Raw genomic sequence first — 9654 nt, 5'->3', positions numbered from 1 at the left:
TTCAAGCAAGAAAAGGCTAAAGAGCAATTCCTTCAATCTCCTGATCTTTTCTGCTCTGTGAAATACAAAAAAAAAAAAAAAAAAAAAAAAGAAGCAGCATATTCATGCATCCAGATGACAATTTATGCTGAGCTTTATTATGGATAAATATATTATCTGTGATATATGTTGACGGAGGACTTGCTACTAAGCTTTCAGTCATTTTTATTTCATTCTATTAACATGTCTGTGTGACCTTTGTGATTTTTGAGTTTCAGGGTTGTTTTTTTTTTCCTTTTTGTTTTATTCCTTCAGAACTATGTCAATATTCCATTTCAGTAGGCACTTAGACCCATTGACATTTATATAAACATGTCCTCCCAGAAAATGGATCAGCTCTTTATTGATACATTTGACTGCCTGTTATTCAGCTGCAAAGTTTAGGTAGGATAGAAAAACTTCATTGTTAATGACTTTTGTAGAGAAGATCCCAGAGGATAAGTTTGAATGAACATCATAGTCTTCTGTAAGTACCAAATATTCATGTTTCACCATCCAGGTTCAACACTTCTTAAGGCTGGAAAAGAACTTGGGCTATGATTTAATTAATAACACGAAATAATACAATACCATTATGCACAATGTACTTACACTCAAATCAATTGCATTAGATGATAGCTCAAATAACTGCTAGTATATTGAGACTTAAGTCAGACAAGCTGCAAGACTTCTATCTATGCTATTTGTTCAGGGAAAAAAGTCTTCTAGCCATGAATACTTTTCACATTTGGGTTCTTTTTATTTATTTACTTATTTATTTTTACAACAGCAAACTGCTCTAGAACACAGCAAAGTAAATTGATTGCAACACTCCTGAACTAGCACACAGACTCTTACAGTCCCCCTGGTCATATCTCAGACATTTGTAGGATAGTTTAACAATGAAGAAATCTTACAAAAATCTCAACTTCTTTGAGTCCCCCAGCTGTGTTTGTGTCTTGCTGTGTGTTAAAAGACACAAGTGCGTGCAGTCCTTCTTATTAGCGCACTGAAGCCCAGAGTCAATAGGAATTGTTTAGCTGATGCTTAATACCTGCAGCTTCTTGCCCTCTGATCCTTCCTTCCAACCTCAGCACCCTTTCCCATCCTTATTTCTTTTTAATTTTTTTTTTTGCTTTGGGCCATCAGAGATGCTTGATTAGTATTTAGAAGCTGCGCCTTGAACAAGTGAATTGAAAGCAGAGCCCATTAAACTCAGCCTCATAAGCTCATCAAGCTGCAGAACACAACTCTGTGTGAGATTGGCATAGACGTACGTCTTGTCCCACTTAATTTGTAATCACTGTAACAAAAAATTTCTTCTCATTAAAATTTTAAGATTAACAATAAAAGAACATCAAGAAAAAAGACCACGTTCAGGATGAAATCTCACTGCTGGATTTGAATATATCAGCTCCTCCAAAAGCACTTCCTTCCTCTTGAAAATGAGACGGTGGGAAGAGAGGAGAAACATCAACTGCATTTAAAAACAGCCTGTTGACTGATGCCATCAGTGTAGCCAGCCTTGCAGTTAATCAGCTCTGCCCTCACCAACAGATGTCACTGCAAGCAAAAGGAATTAATTTGTAAGGTTATTGGGCTCAAGGAATGACTAAACTCTCTGAAATCCAAATGCAAAGGATCCTCTCTTTCAGAGCATATGTTCATGTCTCTTTTTCTTATTTTTCTGCCACAGAATTAGCAGGCAGATTTGTTAAAATTTTAAATAGATAGATAGATAGATAGATAGATAGATAAAAGGTGCTCAAACTGAAAGCCATGTGAAACAACTGAAATACATCAAAGCAAAATTCAGTACTCTGCTTTTAATTTCATTAATATTTTAACTGAGAAAACAAAATCTGTTCATTTCCCATGTTTCCTCAAGGCACATTCAGGAAAGCAGGCATTGCCAACCACCTGATTCTGTTGCTAAAGATGCAAAAAAAGTATTTGCATAGTAGTTACTAAGCAATTCTATACATTTTTCTGCTTACAGATATTCACGTAATGAAGCACACAAAAACAACTCGAAAAATATTAAGGCTGCAAAGTAACGGTATTAAAATTTAAGGGCTCTCTCTTTTGAGGTCATTCACATGCAGTTCTCATTTTCTATCTGTGTATGCATCCTCTTCCATAACCTTTTGTTATACTATGTATCATCTGGTTGGTTTGCGTTTCTGAAGGCAGCCTTAGAGTACCTCTCAGCTCTTTTAAGATTTTGTATATATATTTTTTTCTGGGGGTAGAGTTCTGCTGGGAAAAATTGCTTTGACTCTCATATCAACAGGCTAAAATCCTTCAGAATGGATGCAAATCACAACCCTCTCCTGCTTATGCTTGCACCAGTACTGTAAGCAAGGGTAATATAGATCCCAGGAGGCTTGGTGTGTATCTTCTATAACCACTTGAGAGAACTGAAATAAAGACAGTTGTGGATTTGGAGGTCTTACTCAAAGCTTTGTAGATTTAACTGCTCTGCTATGGTACAAATTCTGCTGTTTCTCCTCCCAGCTTATTACCATTGTTCTTCCCTTGCCTCCCTGCAATATTGCCTCCCAGATTTCCAGTCCCTTGTTCAGTCTGCTTTCATGTTGTTCTGACTTGTAGGACTTCCTTTCTCACTCCTGTTTTTATTTTCCCACTTTACCTCCCTACTCTCTGGGAAGGAGGACTGTGAAGACTTTTCTGTTCATAATTAATCTATCCTGACTGGCAGCTGAAAGAGTTGCCAGGAACTTTGCTAAGCACCCCATGCCCTGTGCAGGCACAGCTTTGCAGCAGAAATTTCTGAATTTCAGGCAAATTTAGCTGCCAACCTCTAATATATCTCTGCTGACCACCTGCAACCTGATGTTTGCAATTTGCAAAGCCTTGCAACTCAGATGACATTTAGCTTTTTTTCTTTTATTGCTTTTTTTTTTTTTTTTTTTTTTTCAGAAAAACAGCTACAAAATGTCAGCCTTTGCTTGAAAACATTAGACTGCTACAGATTTTTATTGAAAGCAAGATAATAGTTATGGTCCGCAGGCAAAATAATTATTTATCTCTTTTACTTGATCTGTGATTGCCTTCTTAGCATTGAAAGCTTTCAAAAGTGAGAGTCATCCATTGTGGAACACTTCAGTCCACACTTCATAAAAATGTGGTTTTATATGGCATGTAATAGATAATCTCACCATGCATGTTAACAAAAATGTGCCCCAAAGGTCATTCTTAACCCTGGGAACCAAGATGGGACTGTTCAGCAAAACAGCTGGTTTTCAGAAACCAAAGAAGCTAGGTTAGTTCCCACTGCCTTTTTGATACTTTTCAATATCTCTATATGTTAGAAACTAAGATCACCAACAGCAAATAGTTAAGCACTTGTTTCACTCAGACAGGAATGTTTCGGATTAATGGGAATACTTATGCATGCAGAATAGTGTGTGAAGTCCTGCACTGCCTCCAGTTTTAAAAAACATCATCCCTCGCACACAAAATTCATGCATGATTTCTGCAATAATTACAAACAAATACGTTTTTACCAAATAGCTGCTTTGTATCTTGTGATATGTCAAAGTGATTCCAAGAGAAGTGTCAGTCACAATTCCACAGTCCTACATGTTTCCCAGATTGGAAATCTGTGGGAATATATATAGTCATGGGTATCATTTAGTTTGCAATTATTTCCTTGCATCAGAAAATTTAAAGTAGCAATTCAGAAAAAGAAAAGCATCTTGTCATAATAGCCAACATAAATTAAACAAACAAACAAACAAACAAACAAAAAAAACCATTAAGTAAAGCCTATATCCTTTTTCAGAGCATGGGTGTTTGTTATATAAAAAAGGTCTCTCTGCTCAGTACATACTGTGAGGAAGTGCAAAAAATTTAGTAGATGGCAATCAGCAATACAAACAAATGCAAACAGTCTCGCAGTTTTCACAGCATTCATAGGAAATGATAATACATCAGAGATTGCAGCCACTTTGAAAGATCCATAAAAATATGTAAGTAGTCAGCCACCAGCAGAGCTGCAGTCAAGTATCTTTGTTCTCTCATGGAGGTGGGGAAGTGCTGTACTTTTTTTCAATACACTTGTTTTCCATTCAACATGGGAAATCTGGTTGCACTGATGTTTTCAAAAGTTTGAGGGCTGACATTAGCAGTCAGAGTTGTTACACATCTTTGGCATTTGGTTGTTGGAGCACATTGGATTTTTTTCCCCTCTGGGCTGACCACAGTTTCAGAAGAAATTCTGTTCCATTGCCTAGAGAGTCTCTAAACTTCATCAGGTAAAAAACTCCCTTCTATGTCTCTTCTTACTCCATGCAAGAGCAAGGAAGTGAAGATGGATCTTGCCCCAGCTCAGCATTAAACTTCAGTGCACTGAGAAAGAAATTAGGCACTGTGAAGAAAATCAAGACCTTTAATTTATAGCTGGGGTGGCAATGACTGCAGCTGCTCAGGGTTCAAAACAGTATCAGTAATACTAATGCTATCTAATTAACAGGCAAGGTGAAAGCAAAGAAATAAAAGATATGTTCCTGTTAGTACGCTACTATTGGAGTTCTCATATTCCAAATCTCTCTTATCGTCCCTCATTTAAACTGTCCTTCTGAGGTTGGATAGAATGAAACATTAAAGTTATAGCTTGAAGAGTCTTGGAATTAACCAAGAAAACTGATGTTCTTTTTAATTTCACATAGTTACTTTTTGTCTTATCTGGAACACATGCTAGCCATGCATATGTGGGTTTTGAAATGCTGCTTTATATACATATCATACTCTACATGCTACTAGTTTAACATTTGGGGATCATTATGTATGTGCTACTGGAAAACTTTTAAAAGTTAATCTGAACTGGTGAGAAAGGTCATTTATTTCTTAGCAAACATCTGCCCCACCAAAAAATAGGTTGAATTTTCTCTCATTTTCAGCAGTAGGAAATACATTCAAATGAATTCCTAAATCATTATTATAAAATGTTGATGGCTGAAATGATAAAGTGTGGTAATTTATTTTATTTTTTTACGAAATAACTTCTTAAAATATCAACCAGATTTCCAACCAGAGATGGAAAGAGGAGCTATGCAGGATATATTAAACTCTATTCATATGAGAGAGTTGACTTTTCTGACCTCTATGAATAGAAAAAATTGCAAATGTCCAGCTTCTTTATGTGAATTCACCATATCTAGTAACACCAGCTGTTTGCATCACTGTTTACACATACTCTATGCAGTGCAGATCCTGGAAAAAAAAAAGAAAAGAAAAGAAAAGAAAAGAAAAAATCAATAGCCATTATCATTGTTATTTACCATCATCATAATCCATCATCTGCTGTTGTTTCACACCACATTTTCCATGCCAAGTGTGGGTGTGCATTACTGGGTTAATGAATAGCTGAAAATTACCATAGCAGGATTGCTGAATTTCTGCTGGCTGGCACAGTAAAATCCTGAGCGATTCCTTACAGAAAAATACATCACTGTGTGTTGTTGAGAGTTTCCCAATTTTGACATGTTCTTGTTGTAAAATACCAGAATAGTTAGCCTATAGGTATCATAAAGTAAAAGTTTGTACTAAAAAACATCATTTAGGAATAGAGTAATGACATCTTAGGAATGACTGTATTTTTCCACTCTGATTTGTTGATTATGACAAAAATCAGTGAGACAGAAATATTATACAAGAAAGAATCTCTTGATTAATGAAAAAGAATCAGGCCACTCTTTAGCCTTATATTAAACCTTCCTTTGCATGACTGCCATCAAGAGTGTTCTGAAATAATTCTACTAGGAGTTGCCTGTAAACAGGACATAGCTCTGTACCTTGTCAACATCTTCTGTATGGAGAATTTTTCAGAGGCTTCTGAAAGCTTGCTATATGTACAGGTGCACGGAGTAGATGGAAGGGATCTCCTAAGAAACACAATAGCCATGTAATTGCTCTGTTGTTGTCTCAGTCCGTTATCTTATTCCATAAAATATTTAGGTTGCTTTTAAGTATGTGTGCTCAAAACTAATGCCTAGAAAACAAGATCTGCATTCCCAGAGTGTTCCAAGCTATCCTAGAAATGCTTGCTCACTGGAAATTTAAGTTCATTAGGCATTGCTGGTTTCACCTCTTGGCATCCTGCTTTTTTTCCTTGGCTTCAACAATTAAACACTCAGTGTTGATTAAGCCTAGTCATGAGGAGGTTAAATACTTTCATACCACTGTTTTGTATACTGTAGAGATGGATCAGAATGCCAAAAATAACAAACCAACACTCCTGGCAGGAGAGAATGTCAGTTTTTGACAAAATTGCACCTGGGCACAGCAGGGCTTTGTGTTCTGGAAATGAAATAGCTAAGCAGCAGGACCATATATCTGAAAACTTGAGGGTCTGTCACACCTTCTCCTCCTCTTAAGAAGATTCAGCTTCAGCTTCCTATTTGGGAGCTCCTTTAACAGCTTTCCCTATGCAGAGCCACAGCACTGAGCTGTACAGAAAGTTCTGAGGAATAAAGTATCTATGAGTGGGACAAGGCTGATGAGGAAAAAATGGTTTGGAGTGTGTGAGTGAGTTCATTCATGTGCTTTAAAGTACTTCAAGTGAATGAGGGTTGGAAGAAAGTAGCTTATTATGTTCTACACATGTGCTTGAGGTTGCAAAGAGGCTTAAATATTTTCCTAATGAAGTATTTAAATCACAGCCACGGTCATAAGTGGAAAGATGCAGCCAGATGCCTACCTTAACTAAACCAAGAAGAAACATTCTGAACTTTTCAAAAATATAAGTTATAGCAAAAAGACATCTTATGCTATCTTGATATGGTTTTCTGTTAGTCCAGATACAAAAGTGCTTTTCAAGGAATGCTAAGAAGAAAAATAACATGTGGAGCAATAGTGCAAAAACAATGGCAGCAGTATTTAATTTTCATTATGCTCACATTGCAGTAAGTATAACAGTATAATATTTCTTTCATATGTAAGGCAGGCTACATTCAGGAGCATACATTGCAGTTTGGATAACATGTGCATTACAAATGTGTACTGGATTCAGAAGCAAACATCTCACTAGCACCAGTGCTAACATCTCAACAGTCTTTAACTGTGATTAAAAACAAAACAAAAACAAAACGCAAGAAAACACGAAATAAAACAATCGAACAAACAACAGACAAACCCACCCAAAACTCTGCATTGTTATCTTGCACAGAGACATTTTAAACCAAACTCTAAGCATTAAAATAAATTCTGATTATGTACAAAGTGGTATCTTCACCTTAATTGAGCTCCAATTTTCTTTATTGGCTGTTTATGCTCATGTTTTACCATATAGCTCTTTGAATCCACAAAAATGTAGGAGGGTCTGCTATGTGTCAATCAGAAGGCTTTGAGTGAAAGCCTTAAATATTTTTGTCAAAGATTTGTAAGCTTGGTAAAATTAACTATCTTCTTATTGGCTTAAAATGCATAAAACTCTCTAGAATTACCATATTTACATGAAGGGATGATTTTAATGCAGCCACAGAAAAATAAACTGCAATATTAACTAAAATGATCACTAACTTTGTTCTCCCACTAACCCAAAAATGTATTTATGCAGTATGTTTAATTTATCTTTTGCAGGTTATGCTGGGCATTCAGTTTACTTACCCGCGCTCATAAGGCTTGTGAGATGAATGAGAAAGGAGGCAAAGGACCATTCTGGGAGGTGAGCTACTGCAGATAAGTATTCCCACACGACAGTTTAGATACAATTGTGCAACACTTCTTTCTTTTTTCAGATAAATGGCTCATGTTTTATTGATGGACAGAGAACAGAAATTAGAAGAGGATGGCAACTTGAGAAACGCTGGTAAAGATAACTTCCCTTGCAATCAGGCAGCAAGGAAACTTTGCAGCTATCAGCAACTGAAATAACTGAGCTTCCCCCGAATGGTTTTCTTCATTCTGTCTACTGAGCTCATTTGAAACAAGTATCATTTCCCTTTCAAACGTACTGAAAATATTTTCACTTCAGTATGCCAATGTGTTTCTTTTCCCACAGCCATCTATGCCCTTTTTTGTCTAACTTACACACCAAGGTTAGTGAATAAGGTGTTTTCTTCATCAGTTTTTGACTGCTACTTTTATAAAATGAACCTTTTTTTGCTTAAATTAAGTGAATGTAAGTTTAGGGTTCTGAGTGCTTCAGAGAAAAAAAAGAAATAATCCCTATTTTCACCCAAAAAAGAGAGTTTGCAAAAAATACTTTATCCTCAGAGTGCAAAAGATAAAGAGAAATATCAAATCAATAAATAACAGTGCAGTATGAGGCACATTCACACAAAATATAGGGTCAGTAGTCAACTCTCTTGTTGGAAGAAAATGCATGAGATGGATATTTCTCTAACACCTCTCTGTGTTGGATTTATGAATATTGTTTATTTTTACACAGAACTAAAGAATATTGAGATTGTAGTATGTTCTCCTTTCATATTTATAATCTGAGTTTAGGTGAAGTTAGAGAAAGAAACTCCTGTAAATAAAGTGATGAATTACACCATTAACTTACTAAATATATAAGACTTCTTTATAGAAGTTCAGTTATTAGTGAATATAAATCCTAAATCGGACCCTTTGGCTTCAGTTTCTATTTCTGATATTAAACAGCAGCAATCAAATCCATTTTTTACGTAATAGAATATTCTCCTCTGGCTCATTATATACATTTGTTATTAAAGAGATGGATGCAACAGATTTAGACTCTATGCTTGTTAATGGATGCACACTACATTCATACAGTACTTGCATAGAAGTAACACCAACTTAAAGCTGAATGAAATTTCCACACGACATGTGGCAAAATATTTATATGTTTTTTGAAAATCTAACTTTGTTTCAATGCAAATCAATTCAGAAAGTTTGTATTATGAAGGCAACTCGCAGTGAAAAGTCTTGTACCAATAGAAAACAAGGCAAGCATGATTAAATACTGTTATTTTTAATTCTATCCACTACCTGCTATGACAGCAGTGTTTTCTGAATTCTGTCTCTCTTATGAAAACACAATTTAACACCAATTCTCCTAGAACAGGACAATTTATTATTCTATAAAATACACTTGTTTATCACTACAAGATATCCTTTTAGGGAAAATAAATCCTTTTAGGGAAATAAAACTATTTCTACAACTTGTGTGTTTTCGTTGTATACACACATACGAAACACTCCTTGCAACTTGTACGTTACTTTGGTGGAAACAAGTCTCTGACCTTACTCACTTTTAGTGTGTGTAAAAAAGAACGAATTACAAGATAGCTTCCCTTGGTGTTAGTTTTCAGATCCTCTGCTTTTAACGTCCTGCCATTTGTACAGACTGTGTTAGCAGCAACAGCGTTTCACAAAAGCAGAAGGGAAGTGCAGATAAACAGAACGAGAGAGTGAGCAGGCAGAGTTGCAGTTTTATTTCATTTTTTTCCTCTGTAAAGAGAACAATTGCTTTCTGTCAGCTCGACAGCTCAGCTCTGCTCAGGGCACAGTCTATTCAAGAAAGCTCTGAGGCTTTAAACCTTCAGTTGCAGCTGTCACAAGCTGATGTATGTAAAAGAGATTATTAATGCCTGGCACTGAATGTCGCTGTGTCTAACTAACCTAATAGGTCATTCATACTATGAA

General features: G+C 35.9%; 1 long non-coding RNA gene across 1 annotated transcript; it reads right to left on the bottom strand.

Annotated features, from left to right (window-relative positions):
• Positions 1-373: 373 nt before the first annotated feature.
• LOC125687214 (uncharacterized) lies at positions 374-7896 on the bottom strand. The gene is made up of 5 exons (XR_007374024.1): positions 7651-7896; positions 5838-5927; positions 5145-5256; positions 3549-3644; positions 374-1581 (listed from the first exon to the last, which is right to left on the bottom strand). It is a non-coding gene; the product is annotated as an uncharacterized LOC125687214 (long non-coding RNA).
• Between the last annotated feature and the right edge of the window lie 1758 nt (positions 7897-9654).

Source organism: Lagopus muta, chromosome Z (assembly GCF_023343835.1).
Source record: "Lagopus muta isolate bLagMut1 chromosome Z, bLagMut1 primary, whole genome shotgun sequence".
In the NCBI taxonomy this organism is placed as follows: domain Eukaryota; kingdom Metazoa; phylum Chordata; class Aves; order Galliformes; family Phasianidae; genus Lagopus; species Lagopus muta.
Note: the sequence above shows the minus strand (reverse complement) of the source record. Positions and strands in the feature narration are given on the sequence as shown.